Here is a 12160-nt window from a genome sequence, read left to right as displayed (position 1 = left end):
CAATTAGTTTAGCGTTTCTCTAGAATAAGTCAAAACTCAAAATAAATGGATATTTAACCTCTGAACATTTGCTGTTCTCTTTCTGTTAAATAGTTAAGGTATTACTAACAGTTTTCAAGGATTCAGTAAGGATAAGGAATTCGCTCAATGGTCGCATCCAGTGCGTGGTCTTCAATGGCTTGAAGTCCAGATGGAGAGCAGTGACATCACATCCTGGGCTTCATCTCACATCCCCTGGGCTGTAAAAAGAGATGCACAGCCAGCAGGTTGAGGGAGGTGATTCTCCCCCTCTATTCCACTCTGGTGAGACCCCACCTGGAGTACTGTGTCCAGTTCTGTAGCCCCTATTACAGGAAGGATCTGGACGTGCTGGAGCATGTCCAGAGAAGGGCCACTAGTATGATGAGAGGGCTGGAGCTCCTCTCCTATGAGGACAGACTGAAGGAGTTGGGGCTGTTCTGTCTGGAGAAGAGAAGGCTCCAAGGAGACCTAATTGTGGCCTTCCAGTATCTCAAGGGGGCTTACAAGAAAGCTGGAAAGGGACTTTTTAGGGTGTCAGGGAGTGATAGGACTAGGAGGAATGGAAAAAATTTAGAAATGGGTGGATTCAGATTGGAAGTTAGGAAGAAGCTCTTCCCCATGAGGGTGGTGAGACACTGGAACAGGTTGCCCAAGGAGGTGGTAGAAGCCTCATCCTGGAGGTTTTTAAGGCCAGGTTGGATGTGGCTCTAGGCAACCTGGTGTAGTGTGAGGTGTCCTGCCCATGACAGGGGGGTTGGAAGTAGATTATCCTTGAGGTCCCTTCCAACCCTAACAATTCTATGATTCTATGACAAGTGGTGTCCCTCAGGGGTCTGCACTGGGACCTGTACTGTTTAATATTTTTATCAATGGGAAAATTGAGTTTACTAGGAAGATTTAATCATGCAATTCATTAATAGCAAATATTTTTTGAAACTGCTGCTATTCAGATTGCCTCTCCTGACTGCACACCCTTCTGGAATAGGTTGAACTCTGCTATTAGCTCTACAACACACAACTGAGAGCAAATACATCTGTCCCAGAGACAAGACTTGATGGTTTGCTCTGGAAACATAATGAACTCATAGTGAATTTTCATTTATTCAGTATCTGCTATCTGTATCACTTTACTAATGTTTAATCCTTAACAAAGCTGCTTATTACTCTTCTTAATCCAAATTCAGTGGGACTGAGGACCAGGACAAGCTGGAGAGGTGAGCCTAGGTGAACCTCATGAGGTTCAACAAGAGCAAGTGCAGGGTTCTGCACCTGGGCCAGAACAGTTCTCACTATCATTACAGACTGGGGGATGAGTTAGAAAGCAGACCTGTGGAAAAGGATTTGGGGGTGCTAATGGAAACTGGACATGAGCAGACAGTGTGAGCTTGCAGCACAGAAGGCAAATCACATCCTGTGCTGTATCAAAAGATGCATTGCCAGCAGATCCAGAGAGGTAATTCTGCCATTTTACTCTGCTCTGGTGAGACCTCACCTGGAGTACTGTGTCCAGCTCTGGAGTCTTCAATCTAGGAAGGACATGGACCTGTTGGAGCAGGTGCAGAGAAGAACCATGAAAATGATCAGAGGGCCAGAGTACCTCTGCTTCAAGGAAAGGCTGAGGGAACTGGGGTTGTTCAGCCTGGAGAAGAGGACGCTCCAGGGAGATGTAATATTAGCCTTCCAGTACCTGAAGAGGGCCTACAAGGATGGAGAGAGGCTGTTTACAAAGTTCTGTAGTAATAGGATGAGAGGCAACAGCTTCAAACTAGGGAAGAACAGATTTAGATTGGATGTTAGGAGCAAGGGTGGTGAAACACTGGAGGCAGTTGGAGCCCAGTCCCTGGAGATATTCGAAGTGGGGCTTAACGGGGCTCTGGGCAGCCTGATCTAGTTACTGTGCAGGAAGTTGGACTAGATGACCTTCAGAGGTCTCTTCCAACACAGACCATTCTATGATTCTGTGATTTCCATTTCACTGTATTATGAAATACCAAGCTACTTTACATTTTCTGGTATTCCTGTAAAGAAGTCTACTGCATTTATTATCTTTATTTTCTCATATTGGTTATACTTCATCATACTCAGTTAACCTCACACTACTACATAGCTGGTTTTAGCTGCTGCTTAGAACCATTGCTACACAACTTATATAGGAATTTATATAGATTCAGCATAAGTACATCAAGCAGGCTGTTAGAATCATAGAATTGGTTTGGTTGGAAAAGACCTTTAAGACCATTGAGTCCAACCATTACCTGATTCTAACAAGTCTGGTGCTAAACCATGTCCCTTAGTATCACATCTCTGTGTCTTTGAAACACCTTCAGGGATGGTGATTCAACCACCTCCGTGGGGGAGCCTCTTCCAGTGAAGAATTTGCTGCTAATACCAAACCTAAACTTAGCCTTGTGCAATTTGAGGCCATTTTCTCTAGTTTTATCTCTTGTTACTAGGGAGGACAAACCAACACCCACTTTGCTAGAATCTCCTTTTAGGTAGTTGTAAAGAGTGAGAGGGTCTCCCCTTAGCCTTCATTTCTCCACACTAAACAACCCCAGTGACCTCAACTGCTCCTTATGACCTATTCTCCAGACCCTTCACTTTCTTTGTTACTGTAACAGCAGGTGAAAGCATGTGTATGTCCAAAGGATTGCTGAGCATCTTCTCTGCCAGAGTAATTATTATGCAAACAAAAATAATCTCCTTAACAGCTTGTGCAACAGTATATCTTGTGATGGCATTTTCTATCGATAGTCATGCTGAGATAGACGGAGTCATTTTAAATTCAAACATTACAGCCTGCTAGATTAATAACCCATACTTATGAAACAATAATAGCTATGTTTTTTTAACTCAGGAGATTGAACACTGGTATTGAGCAGGTGTCTTTCTTCAGGATCTGCACAGTGATATACAGCATGTTGTTTGCTGTGATATTGATGTACAGGGAGCCAGACTGAAGGATGGGATCGGCCCACACAAAGCTGCGTGTTTCTACTGCAATGTAGAGTTGCATATCAGAGCATGGACAGGTATTTTGCTTGGAGGTTTTCATGTTCTGAGATCACAGGATGTTAGGGGTTGGAAAGAACCTCTGGAGATCATCAAGTGCAACCTTCCTGCCAGAGCAGGACCATGTCACAATATAATCTAGTGCAGGTCACACAGGAACATGTTCAGATGGGTCTTGAAAGTCTCCAGAGAAGGAGACTCCACAACCTCTCTGGGAAGCCTGTTTCAGTGCTCTGTGACCCTTACATTAAAGAAGTTCCTCCTTGTGTTGAGGTGGAACTTCCTGTTCTGTAGTTTATATCCATTGCCCCTTGTCCTATCACAGGGCACAAGTGAGAAGAGGCTGTCCCCTCCTACTTGACACCCAACCCTCAGATATTTATAGAACATTGATGAGATTGATGAGATCCCCTCTCAGTCTTCTCTTCTCCAAATTAGAAAGCCCCAGATCTCTCAGCCTTTCCTCATTAGGCAGTGCTCCAGTCCCTTAATCATCCTTGTAGCCCTCCATTGGACTCTCTCAAGTAGATCCCTGTCCCTCCTGAACTGGGGACCCCAAAACTGGATTAAATATTCCAGGTGAGGTCTCACTAGGGCAGAGTAGAGGGGGAGTGGAACCTCCCTCTGTCTGCTGGACACAGTCTTCTTGATGCACCCTGGGATATCATTTGCCTTCCTGGCCATGGGGGCACATGCTGTCCATATTGTCTCTTATCCTTGTTTGTGAGGAGAGATGGGAATGAATGTAAAGTCTTCAGGTCTTTAAAAGATGCACACAAATACACACAAACACATAGAAAAGCTTAATTTAATTGGTTTAAGCATGAGCATGTTGTCCTGGGCACACTGATCTAGTTGGAGGTGTCTCTGTTCACTGCAGGGGGGTTGGATAAGATGATCTCTGAGAGTCTGTCCCAACCCAATGCAATCTGTGAATCTGTGAGCAGAGGTGGTTAATTAAGCATTATCAGATTCTATTTAGCTCAGGAGGGTCAAGAAAGTAGAAATTTCTCAGTGAAAAAAAATCTGTCTTCAATTCAAAGTTTGTGAAAAATGTTTTTAAAAAATAAAATAATTTGGTTTCTTCACTTCTTTTCTGAACACTTTTTTCTAGCAATTGCTTCACATATTTAACTCTTCAATACTAAGCTGAAGTTGAGACTAGTGTGGTCACAGTGCCCATAATAATTTCTGCTAATTTTTAGAATTTATAAAATAGTCATATTCATTGAACAATTTTTATTAGAGAAGATGTTTAAGATTATTGAATCCAACTTCATAGGTTAAACAGGACAATGTCTAATTAAAACCAGTGTTAATTCATCATGACTGAGAGATTCTCTGTACTTCAAAGGTGTGATTCTCCTATTGTACCACTGCAGGTAAAAGCACCCGTCTCTTCCTACTACGAATAGTTCACTACTAGCATACAAATTCCTTATATCACTATTCTTCCCTTGTTGTAAAGGGAACAAAGTGCAGAGAGTTGTCTTTTCCAAATTGGTTAATTCTGTATTCTGTACTTTAAAATGAGTTCAGTTGAGAACTGGATTCTCTATAAGCATAGCCATATAGAAAACTAATTGTGCTCAGAATTGCTCAAGGTATGCAAGTAAAGAAATGTGGTCTTGGTCTTGTAAAAGTCTGAAACAAAGGTTCTGCATGGTGCAGGAAAGCAGTGATGGGTATACAGTGATGGCATCTCACCAGGGAGCCTCAGCTCCACATCCCTTTTATAATAATCTAAATCCACAACTGTCTGATTGTTTAAAAAAAAATAAATAAATTGCTGGGATTCAGGATGAATATGTGGGCTGCAGTGGAACACCACTGTCTCTGGAGGTCTTCCAGCAGACCCCCAGAGAGACTGGGATGCTTTTAGCAAGACAACATCTTTCATCACAGAAATACATATAGCCACATGCCTTTTCTGCTGTTAAAGACATCTCTATATAGCTATGTCTAAAAGACAGAGCGGCCTTGGGATGTCATTGGTTGCAAACCATCACAAATCTGAATCTGAATTAGTATTTAATTGCATCAAACCACTGCCTGGCCAGGTCTGTCAGCAGGTTTAGTTTTATTTCATGAACCTTCATATGTTAGTATTATTGAGACGCAGGGAACAAAGGGAAAGGCACCAGATCCCCAGCACTGCTGGCCACCGTAAAATGAAGATCTGCAAAATCTCATTTTACAAAATAAAAGATGAAAAAATATTTTATACTAGAAATGCAGCTCTTGCAGCTCTCCCTTCGTCATTTGAGCAGGAGGAACAGAACAGAAAAGAAGGGTAAGAGGTGTCAGTGAGGAAACAAGAGATGATAGGTGCTCTGAGAGCCTGGTGGTGCAGGCCAAAGGAAAAAAGCAGCTGAATTTCTTCCCACATTCTGCAGCTGCATTTAATTAATAAATACCCAGATTATACCAAAATAAAGCAAAGGACCACCTCCTTTCACCTTCTGTGGAACATGATCTTGTCAGTTAAACCCATGTAAATCCTGGCAGGTTCATGTTGCTGCCCTCTTTTTCTCCCAGCCACTATTTAATCCCCACTCCTTGGAGCCAAAATCATGCTTCTGAAGCTGCCCACAGCCCTTCACTTAAGAAGATATGGAACCAGTGCAGCAGCACTGGTGATAGAATCTGGTCCCTGAGGAAATATTATTAACAAAGAGGATAGGTGTCCAGGCTGATGGCAGACTTGAAGAGGCACACGCATGCAGCCTGGGGACTCTTGATTTGCATTGCTGCCTCTTCATTCTCAAGATTTTCTTCTTGTTTTTCTTCTCTAACTTTGCTTTACACGTGTACTAATGAGCAACAGGCCAACACAAGAGGAGAATATTGACAAATCAGATGTTGCAACATTCTAGAGCAGAACTAAGTGGACTCTTTACTTGATTTTGTTATTCCAATCATGTCTTCATTTTGCACTGACAAATCAATTCTCAAAGGTGAACTGGTCTGGACAGGCATGAAAATGATGGTAATTTGGATTGTTGTTTGACTTAAAAAGCTGCCTAATGGGACAGACTAAAACCCTGCAACTGAGAAAACTTTAACTCAAGATCTAAGTCTTCATTTAAGAAATTAGTTTTAATTTTATTTCAGTAGTAAAGCTTATGCACAAGCAGGTTTAACCTAAGGGTTTAGTAGATCATCTATGAATATAAACTCATGTCAAGTCTGACTAAGATTTCTTTTAAAGTTGTTTTAGTTTAGGTTTTCCTTTGTTGTTATGAGACAACTGTCCTGGAACCTGAACATTAAAAGATTTTGCATCATTTCATTCACTTGGTAAGGCCAGAAGCCACATCTCTGCAAGAACACAGCAGTTTTCATGCATCTGCAAAACCCTGGGTGACAAAACAAGCACTATGAATTTTGCTGGATGGACTGCAGAGAAGAAATTGAGCTTTAAAAAGGCAAGGAAAACTAAACTTAGAGCTCTGGGAAGAATGCCAATCTTTAGAATTAATAATTCCATTGTTTAATTCACTTATAATTGCACAATTTGTTTTTTCTTTATTGCTGTTAATTACAAACATTTAATTGATTTAACAATTCACTAATGTTCTTGATGACAAAATATTTAAAAGCAGATGCAGTGCACAGAATGGCTTTAAGGGATTTCAGAAGTGGTTTGTTTTTTTTCACATTGTGGTTGCTGAATGCCAACCAACACTTATGATTTACAAAAAAAAAAATTTGTTTTTAGAGAAATCCTGTCTTGAAAAATAACTAAAGGTTAATTATTGTATCTATCTCAACTATAAGTCATAAGCAATCTAATAAATTAAAAAGCCTATATAAAAAACCCCAGAACTCCAAGTGACCCTGACAATTAGATCAGCAACCTAATATAATGGTTTCATAATTTCAAAGATTTTTGAGGTCAGAGAAACCATTAGCTTTTCCACCTTGACCTCAGTTTTAATGGTGGTGATGGAATTTCATTCATTCCCAATTGGAGCCTAGCAACTTCTGTCTGGGCAACTCTTATCTTCCAGAGACATACTGAGGACACTCAGAGATAGAGATCCCACCATACCTATCACAGCTGTGCTTAAGTGGTTAAGTGCATTCACTGTTAAGCATCTATACCTTTTCTGGTGTGAATTTCTTTAGCTTTACCTTTTGATCCTTGGTTTATGCCTTTCAGTAATAAATGCAGCATGCTGCACCATCTCTCTCCTCCTCTTGGGTATATTTGTTCACCCAAATTTTTCTCTTCACTGTGTTTCCTAGTGATTTCACTTTTCTTTGCTTTTCATTTACCTGGGACAGGGAAAGTTAATTGATCCGTTCCTATTGATTTCAGTCTGCTTTGTATTTTCTAGCACAATGTCTGGAAAATTTTGAGGACTTAATTTATTTTAGCATTTTTTCTTTTTTACTAACATGAGAAAATAATTTCAGTTTCTGGCAGCACTGTTCTGTTGGTTTTTTTGTTTTTGTTTTTGTTTTTTACTACCAGCTGTTATTTAATTTTGAACTACTGGGCGATATCTCTAAAATGTTAAAGTGAGACCCTTCATTGTGACAATCACAAACAAAAGCCTGTCAGTTAAAAAAAAAAAAAAAAGTATATTTTATAGGTCACCTGCTTTGCTCCTGCAGCCATTGATAACAAGCAGATGGGAAAAAGCTTACTTCAGCCAGCTTTTACCTTCAACCCAAGTGTTTCCCATTATTGTTTAGCTACTGATCCTATGCGAAAAGAATTTTTTTTCTGTGCTAGAACCACAAGAGTGATGATTTAATAGACATGCTTATGGCACATTATATGTTACAGGCATCTTTTCAAAGATTTCAAAGCCATATCTTGATAGGGTGGGGTTTTGGTTTTTTGGGTTTTGGTTGTTTTTTGTTTTTTTTAAGATGCCTTTAATAACCATTCCTTGCTGACTTAAGAAATGAGGAAGGAAAGTGTAACTTCAAAGTGTTGGCAAAATAATATGAATTGTCCAAATGTACTTGTAAAGTTGTTTCCACTTACAGTAGTAGTAACTCGAGACTGATAGCTCATTTCCCCTTTTCCTAACTGTTTCCAATTTGAGCTGGTATCTTTTGGAGTCGTTCCACACTATGTTGCTACTCTAGAACAAATCAGTTCATTCAGCTGCATTTTCTAAATAAATTAGAGGCAAAACAAGAAAGGATACACAAGACTTCTTAATAACTGTAGTAGGTATAATAAGTCCAGTTCTTTTAGCTTAAGAGGTGAAAGGCATGATTAACACAAATAGAATTAAAGAAATCTATAAGTATTTGAATCAGGACATGAAGAGCTATGTGCCTTCCAGTGCAGGGTAGAAAATTTGCTAGTGGCTTTTACATATGAGCTATTACAGGCAAAGATGATGCTTTTTTTCCTTTTATGCAATATGGTAAAATAAGAGAAAGTAATAAAAGATATTAATATTTAAATAGTTAATCATGCATTATTAATAGCATTATAAGTGGCATTAATTAAGACCCTTACATAACTTTTCCCATCCCCTCTCTATGTTGCTATCCAGACTAATCATGTAACCTTATTATACCATTGACCTTTGACCAGATGCATAATTACTATTAATTATTATTCTTACTGCTGGCACTGGGACTGCTAAACTTTACCCTTCAACATTGCCTTCAGTTGCAAAATTTTGAATTATCACAGTTCAACATATGGATCCTTGTAGAGGGTTTTTTTTCCTCCCCCTCCCCCCTCCTTTTTCTCCCTTGAGTATAAAATTTTCCACCCTTTGTACATTTTCTTGCTGTTGATCTTCACTACTTCTTGTCTTACAACAGCAAGGATGAATTTAGAGCACTGGGAAGGAAAGATTTCTAGCAATGAGGACACTAAAGACCAGGCACAGATTATCTGGCTGTGGAGTTCCATCATTATGAGAGCAAGTTAAACAAACATCTGTCAGGCATGACCTCTCTGTAGTTAAGCCTACCTCAGGGCAATGGGATGGACTGGACGACCTCTGTGATTTTTTTATGGCCCTAAGTTTCTATGAGGGGAGTAAAGCAGGCTGAACATACCCCCATGCATGGTTACAACCCCTGGTATGTCTTGTGCATGTGCTCATGAGGCTTGCACTGCTGTAGAAGCTCTGGGAGCATCCTGGTCTTGCCTTAGATATAGGACACGTCTGACTGAATCATGGAAATATATTTGTCCTGACTAAAAGATAATGAAAAAAATGGTTTTAAGTGATCCTCTGAGATGTTTTGACAGGTTTATTTTTCCTCTTGGTCAAGAGGAACTTGGATAGATTGGATCAATGAGTCAGCTTCAACAAGGTGAGCTTCAACAGGGTGAGCTTCACCAAGGCCAAATGCCAGGTCCTGCACTTGGGTCACAACAACCCCAAGCAATGCTACAGGCTTGGGGAAGTGTGGCTGGAAAGCTGTCTGGCAGAAAGGGACCTGGAGGTTCTAATCAACAAGCAACTGAATATGAGCAAGCAGTATGCTGTATTGTGTCCCATTTTAGGCACCTTAATACAAGAGAGATGTGGAGGTGCTGGAGTCAGTGCAGAGGAGGGCAATGTAGCTGGGGAAGGGCCTGGAGAATAAATCTGATGAAGAGCAGCTGAAGAAGCTGGAGCTGTTTAGTTTGAAAAAGGGGAAACTGAGAGGAGACCTCATTGCTGTCTACAACTACCTGAGAGGATGTTGTGAAGAGGCTGGTGCTGGTCTCTTCTCACAGGCAATTAGCGATAGAACAAGAGAGAACAGCCTCAAGCTGTGACTGGGCAGGTTTAGACTGGACATTAAGAATAAAATTTTCACAGAAAGAGTGGTCAGGCATTGGAAAGGGCTGGGCAGGAAGGTGATTGAGCCACCAACCCTGGATGTGTTATAAGGTTATTTGGATGTGGTGCTTGGGCATATGGTTTAGGGGGTGAACCTTGTAGATTAGGATTGTTGGTTGGACTTGGTGATCCTGAGGGTCTTTTGCAACCTAAACCTTTCTGTGATTCTGTAATCTGCAGTAGAATTTTGAAACAGAAATGGTTTGCTGGCATTCAAAGTGATGGGGTACAAATAGAAACACAAAATTCTCCTCACAGTGTTGTAAATACTCTGAAAGATGTGTTTCTTTACATGGTGAAAGATGTGCATAATCACAGGCACAGGAGAAGATGCTATAACAAGGTCCATTTGTTAATGCTTTTAGGCTACCAAACATTTTGTGTATTCAAACTATTCTGCTTCCTTTCTCCAGGAGTAATAGCTGATCCTATTGCATGACATGAGAATCTCTGTGCTTCCCATTAGAAGTCATAGCCCTGATAAATAAGAAAAATTAAATCACCCCAGGTTCTCTACAGCAAGGTGACTTTTGCCTTATCTTGCCTTTTGCTGCTTCCATCCTCCACCCTGCCAAGATAGCTTAAGGAAGAAACCAAAGCTCAACTCTGCATCCATGGGCTGTCACGACAGAAGCAGGTGCTGCATTATGGAAAAGGGAGCAAGCTCCCCAGTAATATTATCCTGAGAATTATCTTAGAGAGTTTGACCTGTGAATAACAGCCAAGCCTCAGGGTTCACCTAGCAGTAATTATCTGCTAGACATTTTCACTAGCCGTTTCCTTTCAGGTCAAGAGGCAAACATGAGGACTCATATCCATGCTTCACGGCAAATTATCATTCAACTACAGTGACTTTTGAACCCCACCAAATGTAAATTAAATTGTCCTTTCTTTATTATATTTATTTGTGTGAAAAATGCCAAGGAATTTAAATTGCAAGATACATAAACAGCACCGACTGTACATAGAGACTGGGACTGTAATGAAATACTTCAAGTTTTCCATTCAAGCAGTTTCAGAGGGATCAGTAATTCAGAGGTACAGGCTCAGAGGTGTCATCATGGCAGTTCAGGTTATGCTGTGCTAGCTGTTCTTCAGTGAGTCAGTTCAAGAGAAAGGAGTCACCCCACTACAAGCATCTTATTGTGCAGAAAGGATATAGCAGGAGCACAAGACAGTTGTATCTCAGCAATTCATGAGCTGTATTAGCTTGGCTTTATTTTAAGCTGCACTCCTAGGTTCATCTCAGATGGAGGAAGGCAGTGGTAGTAATTTCTTTCCATAAACAATCAAGGAGTTGTGGATGGCTAGCTTACATGAAGATGTTCTCAACACAGAATCGTAGAATCACAGAATCATAGAATCAGCCAGGTTGGAAAAGACCTCAGAGATCAAGTCCAACCTATTGCCTAATACCTAATACGTCATAACAACTAAACTATGGCTTGAAGTGCCACATCAAATCCTTTTTGAACACCTCCAGGGATGGTGACTCCACCACCTCCCTGGGCAGCACATTCCACTGGCCAATTACTCTATCTGTGAAGAACTTTCTCATCACCTCAAGCCTAAACTTCCCCCTCTGCAACTTGAGACTGTGTCCTCTTGTTCTGTTGCCGGTTGCCTGGGAGAAGAGACCAACCATCATCTGTCTACAACATCCAAAGTTTAATGAGGGACGAATCCTACCCTTGGTGTGGAGTAGTTCATAGTGCTTACTTGTATATCCCTGGCCTTAAAGTCAGAGGCTTGATGTGGTGGGATACCATAACTCTGTAGTCTGGATATCTGTATAAAAAGCTCAGGGTAAAAGGGTTAGGTGTTGAAGTAAGAAAAAGAGACTCATAGTAGCTTTTTTTTCTGCTAGAGAAAACATTTTACCATTATGATATACAGGCAACAGAGAACTGCACCTGGTTAACAGCTTTCAAATAATATTATTTTATTCCATCAAGGTCATCAGTGTGAAAATATATTGAAATGAATCTTTAAATAGACATAGTCCACTTCAAATCATAACTTGCAGGTATCTTTCTTTATCTGACTTATTGTAGGAATGCCTTAGACCATGGAGAGGGAATTAATTTGAAAATGCACTTGACTTATTGTTAGTTATTGATATTCCATGTTTGATTTTGATTTTGCATGCAGCTTAGCCTGCATGGGGAAAAATCAATAGGATCTGTTTCAGTTTTGTTTATAGCCTGTTTCTCCCTCTGGCTGTCCAAACAGCAGTGGTTAGATTTCAGAGTCTATTCTGGGACATGAATGTCTAAAACCAGGAGGTTTTAATTTGCTTTGTTTGTGGT

General features: G+C 40.4%; 1 protein-coding gene across 6 annotated transcripts in view; it reads left to right on the top strand.

Moving 5' to 3' along the window:
- TENM4 (teneurin transmembrane protein 4) overlaps positions 1 to 12160 on the top strand; it is a 736598-nt gene that overhangs the window by 116387 nt on the left and 608051 nt on the right. The gene's annotated exons all lie outside the window — the stretch shown is intronic.

This window comes from Melanerpes formicivorus, unplaced genomic scaffold, assembly GCF_026170545.1.
Source record: "Melanerpes formicivorus ecotype bairdi unplaced genomic scaffold, bMelFor1.0.p_v2 SCAF_1, whole genome shotgun sequence".
Lineage (NCBI taxonomy): Eukaryota > Metazoa > Chordata > Aves > Piciformes > Picidae > Melanerpes > Melanerpes formicivorus.
Note: the sequence above shows the minus strand (reverse complement) of the source record. Positions and strands in the feature narration are given on the sequence as shown.